Genomic DNA, 21,991 nt, shown 5'->3' with positions numbered 1-21,991 from the left:
TGACACATTTTTCTATGCAAGGTTAATGAGCTAATTCAAAGGTTTCACCTCAGCCTCACAGGGAACAGAAAGGGGGTAGTAAATGCTGTCCTCAGGGGAAGGCAGGAATGCCAGCAGAGAAAACAGGGTTCAGGGGGCTCAGGGGGCCATGCAGGCCCACCGGCCTCTCCAGCCTTCAAAGGGCAAGTCACTTCTGATACTCTTAGGACAACTTCCCAAGTCTCAAAGATTAATTCTGAGCAACTTCTATTAAAAAGTAACAAAGATACCATAAAGTAATATCTAGGCAATTCCCAAAAGTATCTGAAAAGTATACAAAGGTTGTTTGACTGGAAGTCTATCTAGATGAGACTTTTTTAAAGAATCCAGATAGTGCTAAAAAAATTAACTCTTGCTAGAGTATTAAATTGTTTCCTGGACTTATAATTTTATAAACGCTGAACATTTATATTTCCTTTGAAGTAATCTATGCCATGGACCAACAAGTATCTCTAAAAGAATCCAGTGCCCATGCAGTCCTAAAGTTGTTTTCTTTTTCATAATTAGATAAGGAGAAGCTCCAAAATAGATGGTTCCTTAAGTTAAGTCAGCCTGACTGGAGACAGGGGAAAGGGCAGCCGGCGGAGGCGGAGGTGGAGGCAGGCGGCAGGCGGGGTCTCTGACTGCATTGGACCTAACCTAGGTTCTAGGGAGGCTGGGGTAGTGATGCAGCGGCTCTGCTCAGGGGATTTCGGTTCCGTGGAGTGAGAAGGAAACCTAGAGACTGAGGGCAAAGGCAATGGTCACAGAGTCTGTGGGGTCCTACAGGTGCGGGGCAGTCTCTTCATGAAACCCACAAGTCATTCAGAGCTAAATACATACAACATTTTAAATCTAGGCTCCAAGCTTCCCAGCTAAACATTAATTCTGTATGGATTAAAAAAAAAGTAGTAGGAAAACTGTTTTATAGGCTGTATTTATCAACTTAAATGTTTTTGGTATCAGAAGAAAAAGACACAAGAAATCAAATAGCTGTGTATACATACACACTCACACACACACACACAGAGTGGAAAGTGTCAATCAAAACAAAGAATCCCTAATCGCAAACGCTGCCCTCCAGCTACTATAACTGTTACAGGCGGGCAAATTAAGAATGGCAAACAGAAGTGAGCCTGCCTCAGCTGCTGTGTGCAGACCCAGGCTCCTGGCAGTGTTACCTCGCTGTGGTGATAAAGCTGTGCTTTGGATCTGTTTAAAGTGCTCTCATAAGTGACAGCTTTTGAAATACCATCCTCATTCAGATAAAGTGTAAAAGTACTAAACATTTTTAAGAAGACACCATTTTATTACAAACAAAATTAAATAGCAGTAATTACTGCTTAGCATCCAAATACTCGAAATCTTCACAATTTATAGCGCTTTCCAACTTTTAAAACATGTGTCTTACAGAATCAGTTTGCTCTTTAAAGAGAAAGGCCATGTAGAAGGTTCCAAGTGCTCAGGTGTCAATGTGGCAAATTATCAAAGCAGCAGGGAGGAGTTTCCCAGCAGACCCCACCTGGCTCCCTGAGGGAGAGGAGGAGGAGGAGATGCCCAGGAACGTTGGGAAGGGCCACAGCACTCATTCCTGCATCCATCCTCCATCTACACTGTGTACACAGTCCAAACTGAAATTGCTTCAGAGGAACACGGGCTCCCTCTGAGCTGTGCTACAGATCCCCTTAATATATCACACTGCAGCAAGGGCTGAAATGAACATCTAGCCTTCAGAAACACTTCTGACTCCCCCAGTGCTTTTAACCTCAGGCAGCAGAATCTACTGAAACCTTTGATCCAGAACCCGGAGCTCAGCACACTGGCCTCTGCAGAGGCAGGAGGGGGAGGGGCTGGTGGGAAACAGATTCTCATTTAGTCACTAAAACTACTGAAAAGCAAATTTTGTTTGAACCCTACAAACACAAACAGACTTTTAAGAAGCAAGAGGCAAGGGAGGAAGTCCCTTGTTAGATTTGCTGTGACACATGGCTAAGGGGCAGGAATCTAACAGGAGACTGAGAGGATCTATATGTTCCTTGTCTTTTGTTTTCAACTCTGCTGCCCAATGCATAAAACAGTCTTACAAACTAAACTCTCCGATTCTCACATCTACTTCCTGAGAACTATAAAATAAACAGACACTGCAACAAGACAACATTTATCAACTTACCTATGGACTGCGCCAAATAATACTTAAAGATCTCAATTCTTGATATCTGATTTCTAAGAGATTGACTTAACAAAGAACTGAGTAACCAAATAGCATAATGCCACATTAATTCTGAAATACAGCATCATACCCATAAAAATCCAATTACACACAGTATCACTGACTGATCACCATTCTGCCGCCATTGATTGCCTTGTAAAATCTATTTGAAGTCATTAATAACTAAATGGACTTATTTATATCAAATCAAACCTACTCGGTACGCCGCTCTCCTGAACTAGTCGTGGATGTAGAACACTTGGTATCACTTAACAAATCTATATCAGAAATGCATTTAGCTTGTCCACTGTCAATTCATCAGTCAAATATGGATCAGAGGATACAATAGTAGAGCTAGAAGACAGATGTAGAAGTGCTGTTTGTTCTGACCTGTCTGCAACGTTCAGGAATAACAACCCTGATAATGCTCAGCAGACAGAAGTATGGCTGTGACATGCCATCTCACCAGGCTAACATCTTCCTTAGGAACCTCTAACAGCATGGGTCCTCTGTCAGTTGCAGGATAACCAGAATTTTAATGAAGGTTTCTGCTCAGCGATGTGGCAGCTGAGACATGACCCACGTTAGCATTTCAATGGATCACAGGACTTGTGTAAAGCCAGTAAATTTTCAACTAAAGGAGGTCAGAGAATTAGACTTCTGGATACACTGAGCAAGACCTTCAGAAGACAGCTGTGCAAAAAGCAGCCCACATCCCTGTGATCACTCACACTGCAAGAGAAATCGTCAAGTGTCGAATCACACTGTCTTCCAAACGCAGCGCGTCCCCACTCACCTATCTTTTCAAGCATGATAGAATGAGCATTACCATTGTATCTTTTGCTGTTAATGCAAAACTGCTCTGGAAGGGCAGCCCCCACCTGGCAGAGACCTCTGGCTCCCGGGAGGGCAGTCTGCACCTCATGGTTGACTCCAGACTTCCCTTATGAGCACACACCACTTAAACATCCTAAGTTAGGCTGATGTTTATTAAACAACTACATGTTCAGGAATTACCAGGGATCAGCATGAGATATACATTAAAGGGGGGGTGGGATGTTTTTGCACAGATTATCACAGTATAGCCCAGGCTAGCCTCAAACTCATGATAATCCTTCAGCTTCCAGATTTCAGAATTACAGGTATGTACAGTATTCAATGTTAATGAAAAGCATGCATGTAGTTGGTACACAGGATGCACACATATATGATATACACACATACAGCACACACGTATATGATACACACATCTGACTCAGTTCGGGCAGTTTTACTTCAATCTATCAATGCTTAAGATAAACTTTCCTCTATGATGGCTGTGTTAGTCAAGAAGACTTAACCCCTGGGTTTCAATGTTGCTCTCAATTAAACAATAAAAATCAAAACCATTTCTTTCCTTCTCTTCAGAGGAGACCTGCTTTGAAACATAAACACACTCAGGCTCGGTGCTGACAGGATAGGTCCTGACTTGTCTTTTACACTGAAGCTAAAACAGTGGCTGTCAGAGCTATCACTATGAGTGACCCCTACTCTGTAACTGTCTGAACCGCAGCTGTCTTCTTGGCAACCCCCCCCCCCCCCCAGCTCAGCCAGCATTGCTGTTCTTGCTGCAATAATATTGTGGAGCAGTTTACAGGAGGCTTAGCCCTGGTGGAGTGCACTGTCTGGCATGACCACCAGAACACTGAAACACGATTCATTAGCCACGCCTGAGGAGATAACAATGCTGCGGCTGCTTGCTGCCTTTCAGTTCGCACATCAGCCTGAGAATAATGCTCTCTCGTTACTCAACAAGCACATTTACAGACAGGAAAAACTGTAATCACCTTTGATTAAGAGACAGATTTCGCCTATATGAGCCGCCAGCCATGGTGACATAGTAATTAGTTTGTAAATGACAGGTTAAAACAGCAAATGTAGCAAAAATAACATGGAAGAGGGAAGGGAGGAGAGAACGGAGAGGGAAGAAGGAAAGAGAAAGAGCAGACAGAAGGCTCAGAGACCGCGCCTGCTCTGCGTGCCCTGCCTCCCTGAAGGGTGGCACAGTGGCGGTCCACGGTACAGTGAGAGCCGCCTGAGGCAGACACACACACACGCCACACACACACGCCACACACACACGCCACACACACACGCGGGCGCGCACTCCTCTCATCTCAGGCAAACAGTGGACAGACACTCTTTGGTCGTGCTTTAGCTAAGGACTACTCACTGGCCTTGCTTTTCTGCTCCTCTCACCAAAACTCTGTGGCTGACGGTTACAGCAGCATCCCTCCGTCCCCTCCATCTTCCTTTACCACACTTCTACTGCACCTCTCTCACCTGGCAAACAGTTTGTCTTCATTTACATAAACATTGTTCCAAGCTTTTTTTCCTAATGTGGATTTTAAAAATACTCCTTTGAAGAAACCCCAGACTGCAGAACAATTATATCCACTCATCACTTGGCCCAGCGTGCAATCAGAAGCACTGGTCCCCGCTGTGAGGACAGAGGCCTTGAGAGCAAGCACAGCCATCCTGCTACTTCCAGAAGTGGACAGTCCTTCCACACCCAGGGGCTGCACCCTTTGTGGGAGCAAGCAGTGTGCTGCCTGCCAGCCAGAGTTTGTGCAGACGTTGGTACATAACAGGAAACCAGGTGCTAGATGTGGAGTGAGTGCAGGCAAATTAGCAGAAGGGACAGTTTGAAGCTAATATTGTATATAATTAGCGTTTTAAAAAACAATTACTTTTTAGGCTTTCCATAGCATTACTGTACTTTACATTACAAATGTGCTACAAAGCGAAAAGGAATTCACACACATGAACAGTGAAAATACGATGCCACTATATGTATGCGTACACATGTACACACACACACACACACACACACACACAATTTTTGGTTTAAATGTACTCTAACAACCTAAATACTGCTATTGGGCTTCCAATCTTTCAAACTTGCAATTGGCTACAATCAATTCTGCTAAATCTCTTAGCAAAATCAAATTACTCTTTACCTTCAAGGAGAGGAATGTGTAACTTCTCCATGGAGTTAGTTTATTTTCTATTATCTGAACAAAATACTTTAGGTTCAATACAACGCACATCTATTGGTCCACCTTACAATGCTGCATTTGTCAGGACTCCGTAGAGAGAAACTCACCAAAAAACTTCTGGTAGTGTGCTGCAGTTTCTTGCCACTTCTGCAGACTCCAGCCAATTGGCAGAGTGATGTCAGCTGAGACAAACGCACATGCTGAGGCAAGACCCAAGGCAGGGATAAATAGGACTCGACTCAATAGACAGTGATGAAAAAGCAGCTTAGCGCACTTATACAGGTAGGTAGCTAGCTAGCTGTGCAACGCCTGTGGGTCTCACATCTTTGCTGATCTTCGTTTCTCTGAGGCATCACTGAGAACTCATGGTCCCTCCTGCTGACTAGCACTGAGGCTGAGGCCTGCCTGTCTCTGCTCGGCAGTGCCACTGCCTGCTATCTCGACTACGGAACTGGACTGTTGGTGCATCTGTGAAGTGTTTGGGAGTGGATCCAGCTGCTGCCGCTGCTGACCTGCAAACTTAACTGCAAATTTCCAGACAACACAGATGGGAGTGGCTCCAAAAAACCTTTCTTAACAGGTCCACTTACCCTGTATCCTTTCTTTTCCACTACTTCTAGTGGGTGGTCGGCTACAAGGGAGATTAAAGTGTTTAAGAACCATCATTAAAAATATGTTTTGGAAAAAAATTAAAGTTGCACAGCCTTAACAAGGCACCCACAGATGATGCACTGGAGAAAGCATGGGAGTAGCCAGGCCCAGAAAAGCAGAAAGCTAGGAAGGAGCTGCTGGCTCCAGCGGTGCTCTCCAAGGTCTTTCCAGCTCTGGCCCCACTGACCTGTCAAGGTGCACTGTGGTGTCAGCCTCTAGGACAGAAATTCAGGACTAGTCCTCAACAGTCTCATACAACCCGGAACACAAACCAGTACTGCAGTTCAATTGGCATTTGGAGGGCTAGCTTTGAATCTATGCATCATTTAAAAGCTTCTTCATGAAGAAAAAAAATGTATTTGCCAACTATTTAGCTTATATTACCTTGCTAATCACATGATGAAATTTTCTGTCAACTGATGTATGATACTAATTCTTCACTCCACGATTTAAAAGCTAGCTACGTTATTAGACAGCACACCAATCAAGAAGTACTTCATTAGTGCTATTTAATCTGAACCAATCAGCAAACTTTTTGAATTTCCTATAATATTAGGGAACAGGTCAGGTTGCTGAATAATTCATTTATTTTGCATACAATTTTCTGCATATTACATACGAAAATTTTTAAACTTTAATCAACTGTGCTTCAAAAAGAACAGAAACACAGAAGAATCCCTCTTGCAACCACAGTGCTGCCACGATGACTGGACTGAACATCAGCCACAGAAGAAGCACAGCTGTGAGCACTCTGAGCTCGTAAGTACTCGCCCACAGTAAACCACGCTCACAGTAAACCACGCCTTGTCCACAGCTCGCTTGCTCAATCACTTGGAAGCTTACTTACCCTGGGGGATGGCAGAAAGCACTACTGCTGCTGGCAGGCCATCCTAAGTGTACCTGCCCCTGGGGCCACATTTGACTTCTACTTCTACTGCACTACACCAGCCTTCTGCCTCCAGCTTCACATCCTCTGCCAGCCATGCTTGCCTAACCTGGGCCCCTTGAACCCAGGTGAAGCCCTTTCACCTTCCCTCCCTTTGATCAGCCACAACAACAGTTAAGAACAATGTCTGTCTCTCACCTGTCTTCTCGCCATTGCAGAGGGGACAAGTCAGCCTGCACAGACACAAAATCTTCCACTAAGAAAAAAAATTACAGCCCAGAAAACACTCAATCCCATGTTACTCAGCCCATATGCAGAGATGTGTGTGTCCATGAGCTGGGCCGTGTAGAGTTCAACACACGCTCCACCACAGAGCTACTCCCCATGAAGTGAATCTCCTCAAGTTTACGGTGTTAAAACAGCCAGCTTTAAGTTATGAGAGCCCACCCCAGGAAGGCGCATTTCTAAGCAATGTCGCTGATGGTTCACCTTCACAACACAGCACTTACTCTAGGTCCAACTCCACAGGTACCATTCACTATCAACAAGGAAGGACACTTTGTCACTATCACTTCATAATGTCCCACCAATCATGGTTGGTAAAATTAAATTGTAGCACATCAGTACAGGTGGCTGATGAGATTTCTTCTTCCATATTCCACAGGATCAGCTACAGCCACACCTATAAAAGCTCAGAAAACTTTACTTTTTTGGAAAGGCAGGGGTAAAGAGACAAGAAAGAAAGAAAGAAAGAAAGAAAGAAAGAAAGAAAGAAAGAAAGGAGGGAGGGAGGGAGGGAGGGAGGAGGGGAGGGGAGGGGAGGGGAGGGGGGAGAAACCCTTCAGGTAAACATTGCAGAATCACTGCCCAAGGACCTCAGCAGCTGACCTGATTTTCTCCCTGTCCATCAGCATCAGTGTAACAGCTCTCCTCAAACATCTCAAACTCATTCATTTACATCAAACTGTGATTCAACAATTTTTAAAACTGAATTTGTGATTTTTAATCAAGCATAATTTAGATGTGTATGAACTGATTATAACTTTAATTTGAAAGACAATGTTTAGAAGGTTTATTTTGTATCCGAGGACATTCTAACTGGACAGTTTATACTGTGGGCAGAGCCATAATGAGATAGGTTATGACCCCCTCCCCTTTAGTAGACCCACTTTAAAAAGGTGACGAGATGAAACTGAAAGACACAGGCTGCCCTCAAGTGATATTCTTCCATCTGCCCGACGCCCCTCGCATAAACAGGACAGGGAGGACATTTACCTCAAGGTCCTTACCAAAGCTCAGCCCCACTAAGCACCATAGCAGTGCTTTCTCCACAAGAAATAAGAGATGCTGGGATCATGGGCAATGCTGGTTATCCAAGGCAACAATCACATCCATATCTATCTATCTATCTATCTATCTCTCTCTCTCTCTCTTTCTTTGTTTTTTGTTTTGTTTTTTTTTTTTTTGAGACAGGGTTTCTCTGTGTAGCCCTGGCTGTCCTGGAACTCACTTTGTAGACCAGGCTGGCCTCGAACTCAGAAATCCGCCTGCCTCTGCCTCCCGAGTGCTGGGATCAAAGGTGTGTGTGTGTGCGCTTATGTTTAATAAGTACACCACCACGCCGGCCACACCTCTTTCTTAAGTGACAAAAACAGATTAAACACATTAATTGTAAAACTCAGTCTCCTTTGAAAGTGACCATATCTGTATAAATTTAAGGAAACAAACAAACAGAAACTACCTTGGCCACACTGGAATAAAAAGTGTGTGCTGCTTTGCTTTACTGCAGGTTAAGAGTATTATTTAAATAAAGTTCCAGATTACATAGTTTCAATTCTCTACTTTCTGTAACAACCTGACCAAAAATCTTCCTGGTGGTGAGATGTTCTTATACTCTGAAACCCTATTCTCCAGAAAATAAGCACCTTTGATAACATATCAACTTTTCCTGAAATTACCAATGAGCAGGTGAAGCCATTAAAACTGAAAGTCCGTCTTAAAAGGCAAGCTTGTCAAAGAGAATGAGGACATCAGGGAGCCTGGCTTTCCGCACTGGGCTCCCTGAGCCAGAGCATTGGGTGGCTGTGGCAGCAGACAGAGAGAGGCGTGAGGGTGGGGACAGGACGAGATGCTCATCAATGCTGCATCCGTCCTACACCAGACAACATAAGCACCAGGGCCATGGGGGGGGGGGGGTGTCACCTGACAGTCTGCAGGTGCTGAATGTGACAACTGCTGAACAAGGTAAGCTCTCTATGTATCTAAGCCACTTCAAAAACAAACAAAGCAAAAGGGAAACCCTACAAACAGAGCAAGACAGAAAAATGAACAGAAAAGAGCAAATGTACCTGATACTTAGAAGTGTAATTTTTCACTTAAACATTGAAAAGCATGCATGAGCTAAATGCCATAGGCTTACACAAACATGGATTAAAGTTTCCATCCTGGGTTGCTGTCAGGTCTTCTAACTCGGGAAAGGCTCAAAGTGTGGTTTTCTTGTGCACAGTGTGCTCCTCACAGCTCCAACTCTGCAATAGATGACCAAAGCTTCCCGTCTCCAGTTAGTTGCCTCCAGACAATGCCAAGGATCCCCGGGACTCAAACTCTCCCAGCCTGAGAGGCACTGGAGGGAGGCTGAAGTCGCACTCGCTGGATCCTACTGTTTATCTTTGAGGAAAGGGAGGAATTACTAGGAAAGAGAAGTGTTTATGGAAATTAAACATAAGCACACATAATCTGTATGGATGCAACACTTAAGAGCATATTACTTCCAAAAGAGAGATGTTGTCTCAAAGTCTCATAGACACATTGGCAGACTACACAAGGAACGATGAGGGCATCACCACTAGTCAAAGGAAATAGGCTTCACTTTACCACACAGAAAAATATGGGGTTCTGCACAGCCCTGTGTACAGCCAGCCTGATGACAGTCCACAAGATCGCCAGACAGCAGCCTCGGCTGGGCACTGTTCTAGGTAATTACCAACTTTACAAACACTGTGACTGTGGGGCTTGGGTCGAAGGCCTCCCCTTCTCTACATGTGTAGGTATGTACAGAAAACATGTGTCCACTCAAAGTCTCAGTGTCACTGAAAGATCAGTACCAAAACAAGTGTTATTATAGTGTCTCTATGTCACTTGTCACTGGAACTTGCCAATTTCACTCACAGAACTGGGGAGGCTTGGCTGTCATTCTGCAGTGTATCTGGTACAATGCTATCAAAGTCCCAAACACAAAATCTCTGGGGGGATGGAGGGAGCTTTTAGGATACCATAGCACAGTGGCATACTGAGATGCCCTGTGTCAAACTAAACATGCTATCTACACAGAGAAATGTGTTTCTTGTACCCCGCTTTGTCTGGGCTGCACTACCTGCCAAGAGAGAAGGGCGAGAATAACCCAGCTAGATGGGATGGGCTCAGCATCAGTGATGCAACACTGCGATTGACCTGTTAGGAAAAACTTCAGCTAGAGATGCTTCAAGGTCTGCTTTCCACTGATCATCCACACAAAAACAGCACAGTCCCTGCAAATCTTAGACAGAACAATGAGAAAGTAGCTTAATTCCTCACAACTGAGAGGCAACAAGAAGTTCAAAGCCATGGCCAGTTTCTGGCAGGTATTTTCAAATATCCATGGTACATCCACAAACCCAGGACTGTCTTGTCATCCATGGCTGAGCATCGTTCTAGCATCTATTGGACAACAGAGACTCAAGCTTGACCATATGGAGACCAGATCCCCCCAGTCAGGACTGTCTATGCACACACAAAAGCTATGCTCAGCATGGAAAGTGAGTCTGCATGTCCTGTGGTGTCCTGGCTCCCTGGGCTTCCTGAACACCTAAACACAAGTATTTTCTGACACGAGTATTTTTCCAAAGCTCACAGTCACAATACAACTCAGCCTGTGTGCTATTTCTTATAATATGGCAGTGCCACTCTCTATCAAGTGCTAACTGTGTTTGTTCCTGCTCCCGAGTCTAGGTGGCTCCCTATATTGCCTTAACAAGAAGGAGAATAACAGGCTTAGCAGTAGCAGTCTGCAAGTCTGGGACCTGAAAGCTGTCAGGAGGTTCACTCTTAGAGCACAGCCATGCTGATTTCTCCGTGCTGGTGCAGCTGACATCCAGGCAAGGTTCTCCGACCAGGAACCCTTCCAAGGAGGCCAGACACAGCCATGGAGTCTGTGTGGTGGAGTCCAGATAGTCTGAGATGGTCTGCTATGTTGCAATGCTATCTAAAGAGACTATGTGCATGCTACTCAGTGTCCACAGCAGCTGACCTTCATCTAGCACAAGAATTTATCTCTGGTGATGAGTCACTGAGAAAGAAGTAGTGTATGAGTCAGATAGCTGTACCTTATAAAAATACATAGTTCTACTACTGAGCATACTGTAAACAAAGACACAGCACTCAAACAAAATAAATGCTAAAATATAATGTACAACATGACACAAACCATTTTCCTGAGAAACACTGCAATGGACAGGATACTGGGATACCAGCTCTGATGCTAACTGGGTATGGGCCTTAATTCAAACATCTCTACTCCAATGACTAAAATACCAGCAAGGAACAAGAAGCATCTTTACAGAAACAATAACCCTTTTACTTACACAAAACACTGAACCCATATTAGATGCAAGGACAATGAATGGTAACAGGATTAAGACACTACTTCCTTTAAAGTAGAACCCAAATTCCTTAGCACCCTCCTACTGATCAAAGGGCCTCTATCTCTTTTCACTGGAAACAGGATCCTTCAACCAAGGAGCAGAGTAAAAGTGATTATCATGTCAACTCTACAAGGCCATCCTTGAGTCCTAACAATAATTATGTCATTCTGGGGCCACTATTCAGAGATGACGTCCAAGCACATGAAGAGTTTGCTAGCTCACTCCAGCTCTCATGAGTCGGCCAGTGACTAGAGGTCTCTGGTTAGTTTTAACATCGGGCCATTCAACGAGCCTTGCTTGCCCAGCCAGGGCCTTGACATCCTGCTGCAGAGACAAGGATGTCTCCCGTACCCTTTCCACAGCTGTGAACTAAGGGAACCTACCAATATTATCAAGTAGGTGTGACCTGTGCCACTACATTTGAAGTAATGTATAAGTGCAGCAAACACTCAGAAGAAGAGCACTATGGAGAAGCAGTTCTGGTTCTGAGACCCAATGCTACCAATGAGGTAAGTCAGAGAGAATGTGAGGCAGAGGCTGCCCAGAGGGAGAGCCTGAGGGAGTCCAATGCAGAAAGGAACTCTGAGTTGAATTAATGACATGCATACTGGCAGTTACAAATTCAGAAGCCTTATGAGCTATTTAGAAATTATTTCACTCCACAGAAAGCCATTGCGATGCTTAAGTCAGGGTTTCAAAGATGTCTGGCTGCTGCAGCTGCATTTTGTATTGCAACAAAATGAGCTCATCAGACTGACTTCCTCACAACGAATACCACCATGAGCTTCAGTGTGACAGCTGACCAATGCAATTCCAGCTCAAGCATTTGTATGATGCCTTCATGTGTGTGTGCACGCATGTGCACATGTGTATGTATCGGAAGAGGGAAGGAGAAAGGAGGAAAGGAGGGACAGAGACAGAGGTATAATCATATCAACTGAAGGCCATGAGATGCCACAGAACTCTTTGCTAAGGAACATTTACCGCAGTTCAAACAGAAGGAAATGGTGAGAGAACTGAGTTATCACACTAGCCACAGTACAACAGCTGGCACAAAAGGAAGCACTCTTACTTTTAGGCAGACCGCCCCAAATTCTTCCTAGGAACATTTAACTATATATATGCAATAAAGATCAGGTGATGCACTCAGTATAGTGCATTTACCATACTGTCTCTATATTCAAGGAGTCCTGACTGTGTTCGCCCTGTAGAACAGTGTTTTATAATTACATAACAGCTATAAACATAAGGCATTAACTCCAAATTAGTGGCGGTTAAGTCTCTAAAGTCTGAGCACAGGAAGATGTTTTTAAGTAATAGTGAATGTAACTGGGGTTCTTACGTCATCACAGAGCACAGTACATTTTCATGAACATTTTACTTCCTGAGCAAAGTTCAGCCCAGGTAGGCAAGGTATGACAATCGCTTGAAGTCAGAAGACAACCAAGGGGAATGTCAGTAAACATAACGGAGAGCTGCCTTCAAGCAACTGTGTTAGAGAACAGTGCTCTCCTTCCAGACTCATCAAGGAGAGCTTAAGCCATTAAGCCCAAACCCCTTTGAACACATACGGAATTTAAATAATAGTCTGAATAGGAGAATCTCAACTCCAGATGTTGTTAACACTCTTCCACACCCTGCGCAGCCTGTGTCACGTGAAAGGCAGCAAAGCCAGGGATACAACGGCAGCAGCATCGCTGAGGATTGGTCACTTCTATGCAGCAACAAAACCCATTTCCTTAGGAGGGAGACACAAAGAATCTTCACTTTATGATAAGGAAATTAAGGCAGTAAATTGTATGGCCATCAGGGCCATAGGTTATCAGATGCTCTAGAATCATGAACTGATCCGTTTGAGGACCTGATGTTAACGGAATTATAAGCCTTTGAATGTTCCAATCAGAAACTGAGTCTACGAAAGCCAAGAAAAGATTCTCAGGAACCCAAATTGCAGTAAAATCCCAAGGGGAAGGACTTGAGGATCTATTGGTAACCCCTAATCATACTACTAAGTGCACTGGAGATGAAGTGACAAGCCCGCACTCAGTAGGGCTACTCTGCCTTCACTGGGGTCAGGGGACTTCAGCTGTGGACAACTCACAGAGGCTTTCTTGTGCACATAAAAACTGACCTTTAAATAGTAAAAACTTGAAGAATGCTGGATACCAAACTCTGAAGGTAGCAGGAATGCAAACAGACTATTATTTAAATTCTGTATGTGTTCAAAGACAGAGCAGTCTGACTGATGCACCAAGCAAACGTTCTCAAACACTGCAACTCTCTAGCTTCCTTACAGCCTAGACGCGGAAACACTGCTTCTTGGGAGCTGATGCAGTCAGCGCACAGCAGACAGTGGGTGGTGAAGTCTGCTAGGAACAGGAGGACCCAAGAATCTTCTGGGTGGTCCCTGGGTTCCCACCCCAAGCTCTGGTCCAGGAGAAGCAGACAGAGCTGGAAACTGCTTGCATCCACTTCTGGGGATTTATGGCTCAGTGCAGTGGGTGGTGAGCAGAGCCACTGACTTCCTACAAACACTGTGTGTGGACACCAAGTTAGCTCTGGGGAAGCTCACTTAATGTGAAGTATGACTTGCTAAGCTGTAAATCCTCAGAAATCATCTGCCAGACTGTGACCCGCGCGACGACGGTGGAGCACTGGGGAGCAGTACCTGTTCTACCCTGTTTACTAAACCAACTCTGAACCAGGACGGAGAGGTTTTGACATGAACCAAATCTCTGATCTAGGATGCTTCTTTCGGATTTAAAGGGAAAAGGAAATATTAAAACCAGACTCAATAATGTGTGTAAAGTTATCATGAAGTATTATTTTGAAAAATATTTCTCAACTGATATCACTCTCCTTCAGAACAGGAAACATGGCGGTCATTTGTTTATTTCATGCGGTACCGGGAAAGAGTAGAAAGCCGGGTGGGCATGCTCTGCCATCTGCTGAACAGACATCTTAACCCTGGCAGCTCTCGCTGGCAGAGAGGATAGCTATGGTTAATGTACATACATTTTTGAGTGTTTTATTGATGGTTTTGTCTTTTGCTTTTGAGACTGGGTCTCTCTATGTAGTCCTGGAGCTCACAATGTAAACCAAACTAGCTTGACCTCAAACTCACTGAGCTCCTCTGCCTCTGCCTCCAGAATGCTGGGAGTACGTACACCACGCCTGGCAAAACAATACTTTACAATTCGATTGGAAATGAAGTATGCCTCAACAGGAAATCTTGCATACCACAAGCAAAGCTGCCTGTTTCCAAACATGCTGCTCTCTCATTTCCTTCCTTGATTTGTCCTGGAGCACTGACCACAGGCTGGCTCACCGTCCAGCTTAGATGAGAGCTCACTGCAAACCAGAGTTTCCCCGCTTTGTTTCAAAGCTGCATGCCCAATGCCCAGAACATTACTCAAGGAAGCGAGCATCTGAGAAATATCTAAGCCCTTCTTTTGGCATGGGGCTGGCATTGCTATTTCTGATACAGGTGACTTTTAGTACTCCAGCTAGAGTGACACTGTCACTGGCAGGAATGTGACACTACAGCAGGTAGAACCCAAACTGCTTTGTCCCTCTGAAATGCCACTCTTGGCAATATTAATTAGAGGAGCTTCCTGGATAAGGGCATGTCTTGAGGTGAACGGCAAACCAACCTACTCAGTTCTCACCTGCTGGTAAAAGGAATGCAGAAAACGGATGATCACAAGAAGCAGTCCAGAACAAACCCTCAGAGCAACTGTCTTCCCACACTGGGGCAGTCAGACGTGCCTGTGATTCCTTGCTGTCCAGCAGGAGCAGTAGCTGCCGTGGCACAGTTGTCACAGTGCAATCCCGTCACCTCACACACTGCTCTGCTACTCTACCACAGCTCCGTTTACAGAAGAGCAATGCCTGCTGTCCTGTTTGCTTCCCTTGTCTGCTAATTGTTTTCCTGTTTGTTTACTGTGTTGTTTTAAATGTGTCCTCTACCCATCCGAACATAATAACCATGAGAACAGACAGACAATAGGGCTGATCAAAACAAATACATATCCATTGAATTGAATTTAATAGAGATCAAGATGTCAATAAAATTAATCTTCAACTCACAACCTTATTTCTATACAATTCAATTAACATGCTAAGTATCCATACAGGAGCCTAATATGAGGGCAATTAAATAAACCCCAATTAATTTGCTACCATTCTGTATTCAAACCATTATGGAGGCTGGAGGCCAGCTGTGATCACACACATGAAAGGAATGCAGGCAAGCAGCAAACATTAGGTGGCGGCAGCACACTGTATTATGTGCCTCCTTCTTCACTTGTAGAAATCTGACCTATATAAACAGGATACACAAAGAGCTTTACATGTAAAAAATATGAATGGTCTAATACGGAAAATATATAAATAAAGTTATCCCTTAGTAACCAGGTTTTCCACATTATTTCTATAAAAAGGAAAACAGAACAGAACAACCCGATTGACCAGTGCCAGTGAGTGTGGCAATTTTCTGTACCATCTCACTCTCCATCTAAGCAGCCAGCTTCACCTTCACGATGGAAGACCATGCCTGCTTCTCAGCATCCTAGACACACAGCTTTGCGGGCCACATGCACTCACCAGCATCATCCTGCCTGCTGGCCTGCTTCACTAGCAGCCTGGCCAGTCGGTCGGTTGGTCGATCGGTCGGGCTCGGTATGGTGGCTAAGGTCTCCCAATTCCTCCACTTGGAGCCCGCCCATCACTTGCAGCTCAGCACAGCTCACTGAACTGTCTCCTGACACCCAGCCCACCCCTCTTCTGTTCTCTCGAAGTTAGACAGAGTAGCTCTATGGCTGTCGTCCTCTCATCCTGAAGCACACTGAGAATTGTGTGTCTACCTTGCAGGGGACTCTCCTGAAAGTAGAAGGTCTGGAAAGTTCAGAATGGCAGTCACACCCCTGTGCTTGGCTCTCCACACCACCCTCTAGCATACGACATACTTTATGCCCGTGGCTGACTTCTTTATCAAACTCCCCTACTAGAGCTTAAAATCCACAAATCAGGTTCAGATTTTCGCTTGGCTTCATCCCCAGGGCCTGGTAAACAGTGGCACTCAAACACTTCTGAGCAAATGTTCCCTCTTATCAAACAAGTACATCTAGAAATAGGGCTGTAGCTGCTTGGGGCTGGCCAGACATGTGGCTACAGATGTTCAAGGTACCTGAGCTTCAGAGCGAGACCCTACTTCAAAGGGAAAACAACCAAAACCTCCTACTATTATTGCCACTTGTTTTTTAAGGTCAAGCTTGCACAATTCATATATCCGTGTACATAAAAAACAAAATGACACTTTTAAAGCAATGATTATTTAAATCAAGTCTGTCATCTTGTTCATCACATGCTGGAATATTCTGGGTTGTTTGTTTGTTTGTTTTGTTTTGATTTTTAAGTAAAACCTCTCTTTACTGTGTCTTTATTGGAAGTATGAACATCCAAACTGTTTATTCTTCACACATACAAATGGGCCTTTCCCTGCCTGCTAACATATTAGCTCATTTGGTGGCAGGCTTTGCCAGTGGGTTCCGACTACTTCAGAACTCTACTTTAGAATGAACAGGTCTGTTCTTGGCCAGATAAGTCTAAGATCAGCACTAATGGCTAAACTCTGGACATAAGTGGCTAATACCAAACCACTAACTACGGCTTGCCCACACTTAGTCTGTCCTCTGTCCTGTTTGCGGCTGGTAGAGTAAGCACTTAACAAGAGGTGACAGTGGTGACATTCTCAGCATACAGGACCTCTCTAACGCCCACAGCCCCACTAGGTTACAATTACCACAAGCTCCCTAGAGGATGGCAGAGAAAGCATCTCCTGAGTACATCAAGGGACAGCTGGCTCTGGGGCCATACACTTGAGTGTCTGCTTTCTCAGACTGTGCAACAGAACACACTTCAAAGAGAATCTTGCAAAAAAAGGTTGGAGAAGGGCTTGGGGTGTGCTTCTTTGCTTGCTTGTTTGGGGGTGGGAGGGTCCTCACATACCCAGGCTGGTCTCAAATTCCGTACACTACTGAAGATGACGCTTCTTAATCCTACCTCTACCTCCAGAGTGCTAGCTGATTATAGGCATGCATCACCATACTTGGTTCTGTGAAGCTAACTGTAGAGCTTAGGACGCTGTCCAAGCCTGGAGAAAGTTCATTTGGGGTTGGTTTGGGTTTTTTTTTTTTTTTTTTTTTTTTTTTGGTTTTTTTCTTTTTTTTTGGTTTTTTTTTTGAGACAGGGTTTCTCTGTATAGCCCTGGCTGTCCTGGAACTCACTTTGTAGACCAGGCTGGCCTCGAACTCAGAAATCCGCCTGCCTCTGCCTCCCAAGTGCTGGGATTAAAGGCGTGTGCCACCACACCCGGCTTGGTTTGGTTTTTGGAGAAAGACTAAAGACAGATTTAATGGATGCTGCGTTCCTCCCCGCTGGGTGTCAGAGTGAGTAAGGCAAGTGTTACTCAGCCACATCAATGCACACTGAAAATAAAGCCACCGTGCTTCCCTTTGGGAACACAACGCACGAACAGACTCTGCAACTGTCTGCTGGTCACAAGGCTAAGTGAAAGGAACCGATCAGCAGAGCAGGGGACGCGGGCCTGCTGCTTTCCTGGGCATCTCTGTGGACAGGTGTGGGTGGGTCACAGTCCAGGGCCACTGTAGTCACCAACTGGAAACTGTGACGCAACACAGAAGCAATGCTCTAAGTCAACCCACTTAGGTGTTCAGTATGTCCTCAGAGCTGCTGATGCTAATGGACTTACACCTACTCCTTGGGACAGATTCACCGGCATGATTCTCTGGGACACATTTCCTCTAAAACACTTCAACCAAACTGTGTATTAAGTGACTTTGTGGCTTGCATTAGATTTATAAACATCATTACACACAGGGGAAAGGGCTGGGGGGCAGGGGAAAGAAGATGAAAACAAACCACAGGGCAGACAGCCCAATAACAAACCAGTACACTCTTTGGTTTATAGTCTATCTTGAGGGTTGGTCACAAATGGTTTGTAAAAGTTACAAATACTAAACTATGTGCCTATACAAAGACTATTTTCAAACAAGAAAATAAAGAGTAACTTTTATCTCTATAAAAGCAGGTTATTGGTTGGCTTTCAGAGACCACACACATATACCTCCTTTCAAATCCCAATTGCTCAGCCAATGCTGCACAAGTTAATAGAAGCCAGGTGACTGCATAGGGCAGCAGAGCCCACACAACACAGGGGTTTCTTTGCCCACTCTCTCGGGTTCTAAGCGCCTGACTGATGATTTTGGTGGCCCACTGCCACAAGGGCTCCATGTTCCACTCAGATGGGCCACACTAACAGTCTGGGCTACTTCTAAAGAAGGCCTGGCACTATCTTCCTGATGCCTAACCCAGAGTCACACACCGAGGACAGCACAGTCTGACCTGCTGAGAGTGTAGACTCGGTGGCCCACATTTCCCTCTGCTCTTCCTTAACTGTCACAAAAACCCTGGTAGTGACTTCAGCAGCCTTTCTGGAATTCTGGGTGATTATTCTTGTCCCTAAATGAAAACACCTACCCCAAACATGGAAGTCTTGTCCAAAGCATCTTCGGTATAAATCCTCTGTGCTATTATCAATTCAGCTAACCACTTAACAAGGCCACTTAGCACCAAGAACAAATCGTGCAGTAGTCTTCTTATGTGAAGAGGATACAAACCACCTAAGGGGTTCACAATACAGGTATCTTCTCAAACCCAACATCCTCAGGGGTGTGTGTGTGTGTGTGTGTGTGTGTGTGTGTGTGTGTGTGTGTGTGTGTGTAAATTTTAACTAGGTACAGATCACAAACAGTACCTAAGCAGGTTCCCAATCCTTTATCAGCAAAGCTTGGAATCACAGGTGTCTGATTCAGGGTTGTACAAACATGTGCATGGATTTTACATTGTGAACAGCTCTAGGATTTATCACATTAGGGTTGCTCGCCCTGTAATGAAGCAGAGCAACCATAACACCTTTGAAGGCCTTTATTAAACAGAACTGAGTCATTTGGGCATAAGCATTTCAATACCTCCTAAGCCCACCAGTAAGCAGGTAGTACACTACTGGGCAGGACGTGACCACGCCTAGCAACATGGGCTCTTATTGTAGTACTCAGGACAACACATAGTTTAAAGCTGGCCAAAGGTGACTGGAAAGACAGGGATGTGCAGTAAAGACAGCAGTGCCATCTCTGAAGCCCTGGGATTTTCAAGGACTAACAAAGGCATTGAACAGAGGTGCTTCAAGACAGTGTCCCTGGCAGAAGTAAATGTTCCAAAAAAGTCTGTGGGCTTTGCTTTTCCTAAGCACTGGGCCTGCAGCACTCTCTCTGCACATGTCAACACAGCCAATATTTAATAACTCACTCCAGCGTCCATCGGCATCGCCACCCTGCGGCTCCCAGCTGCACTCCAGTGCTGCTACAGCCTCCCTGCCCTGCCCCACAGACCTCCACTTCCTTCACCCACTTCCCAAGGCAGCTGCACTACGAGGCACATGACCCGGGAGCCAGGCCATCACTTCCTAATGCAGCTCCTTTATGACATCCAACAGGCCAGCCAGGCTTCTAAGAGACATAGGACACACCCTGAGGACACAGAGGGTTCAGCTCAGCTATGCCTGACGGTTAATCACTGGTGCTGTCAACCAGACCCTTGCCATGTGGGGACCTTGAACATAGTCTGATAGTAATCTCTATGTGCATCACTGTGCACACTCTGGAAGACAACTTACAACAGATTTCTTTAAAGATAGTTGTCTGTGTGTTTGTCTGCTTATTTTATTTATATGCATACACTGTAGCTGTCTTCAGACACACCAGAAGAGGGCATCAGTTCCCATTACAAATGGTTGTGAGCCACCATCTGGTTACTGGGAATTGAACTCAGGACCTCTGGAAGAGCAGTCAGTGCTCTTAACCCTTGAGCCATCTCTCCAGCCCCACAACAGAATTTTTAAAACTGAGTCCAAGACAAGTAGATGCTTGGCCTGATCCAGCATTTAAAGTCCCTTCCAGTGCCAAGAAGATGCTCTATCCTTCTGCTACATAGCTGCAGTTCCTGGATGTTGTGTTAGTCTAAGCTGACTGAGGTTACAAAAATAACACTTCTCCACATGAAGTAAAATGTTTTAGCAGCATGTTCCACACACTCAGCCATTGCTATCAAGAAATACAGAAAAACTCAAATTCTTTTGTTCCTGAAAAGAAAGCTTTAAAATTTGGCTGACAGCCAATTTTTTAAAAATCTTGATAACATGCTCTAGACTCAAAAAAAAGAAAGGTAAAGTCTAACTGTAGACAAGGGAAACATATTTGTCTATACAACGACAAGTGCCTTTCAAATGCCTATGTTAGGATGACTACACGGCTGAGGCCAGAAAAGGCATGAGCATACCTGCACGCCATCAGTCAATCGCCTGCAAACTGAAAGTACTGGGGTGGGGGTGTGTCTGTGCTGAGCATGCAGTATAGCCAGCCCAGCATGGTGTTAGGGACCCGCAGTCACACAGAGATAATCAAGTACACAGAACAGCAGGCTGGTTACAGGTCTGGCCAGTGGCTTGAGCACTCTTGGGTTCTGGTGTCCACGTGGTGTCCATGTGGCTGGAACGCCCTGTGATGCCCAGGAATGGCCACATGTTCATTTAGCTCATGGGCAGAAGGTACAGGCTGAGTTACTAACTAATCCAACGGATGAGTCAGTCAGGTGAGGGTGAAAACGCGGATCTTTGTCGACTCCAGACGCAGCAAAGGCTTTGCTTTTCTGTTCCAAGCAGAAAAGCCACATTGTAAAACACTGAGTGTAAAACACTGAGTGTAAAACACTGAGAGCACTTTTTAATACAAAAAAAAAAAAAAAAAAAAAAAGGGCTTGTTGTACTTGGCAACTTACGAGGCAGGATTATGTCCAAACTAAGCATCTTCTGTTCTATGCCAGATAAATATAATATTGAGTCTGAAGCACAGAGAAATAACCAAATAGTCCTAGCTACCATAGTCTTCAGAGTGTAACTTATCAGTAACAATAACATGTAAAACCACTGGTCTGGAGAGATGGCTCAGGGGTTAAGAGCAAAGACTGCTCTTCCAGAGGTCCTGAGTTCAATTCCCAGCTACCATATGGTGACTCCAACCATCTGTAATGGGATCTGATGCCGTCTTCTGGTGTGTCTGAAGACAGCTACAATGTCCTCACACACATAAGACAAATAAATAAATTTTAAAAACAAAGCAAAAGGTAGAACTTTGGTTTGGTGTTTCTATTAATCCTGCCAAAAGCCATTTTTAAAGTGTGTGTCGCTGCCATACCCATAAAGATGAGTGCAGGCCCCCGTTCTCTCTAGCTCTCAGCACACACACACCACACGGCAGCTGGTGACACTGACAGCAGCAGTGATGCTCACTGTCCTTTCTCTACTAGAGCGTAACTGTAAACAACCAAACCACAAGGCTGTCCCTTTACAGGAACAACGGGAAACTTACATTTC

General features: G+C 44.8%; 1 protein-coding gene across 6 annotated transcripts in view; it reads right to left on the bottom strand.

The window, feature by feature from the left end:
- Med13l (mediator complex subunit 13-like) overlaps positions 1 to 21,991 on the bottom strand; it is a 205,109-nt gene that overhangs the window by 94,495 nt on the left and 88,623 nt on the right. The gene's annotated exons all lie outside the window — the stretch shown is intronic.

This window comes from Mus musculus, chromosome 5 (assembly GCF_000001635.26).
Source record: "Mus musculus strain C57BL/6J chromosome 5, GRCm38.p6 C57BL/6J".
NCBI lineage: Eukaryota > Metazoa > Chordata > Mammalia > Rodentia > Muridae > Mus > Mus musculus.
This window is presented reverse-complemented; position numbering and strand designations above follow the sequence as displayed.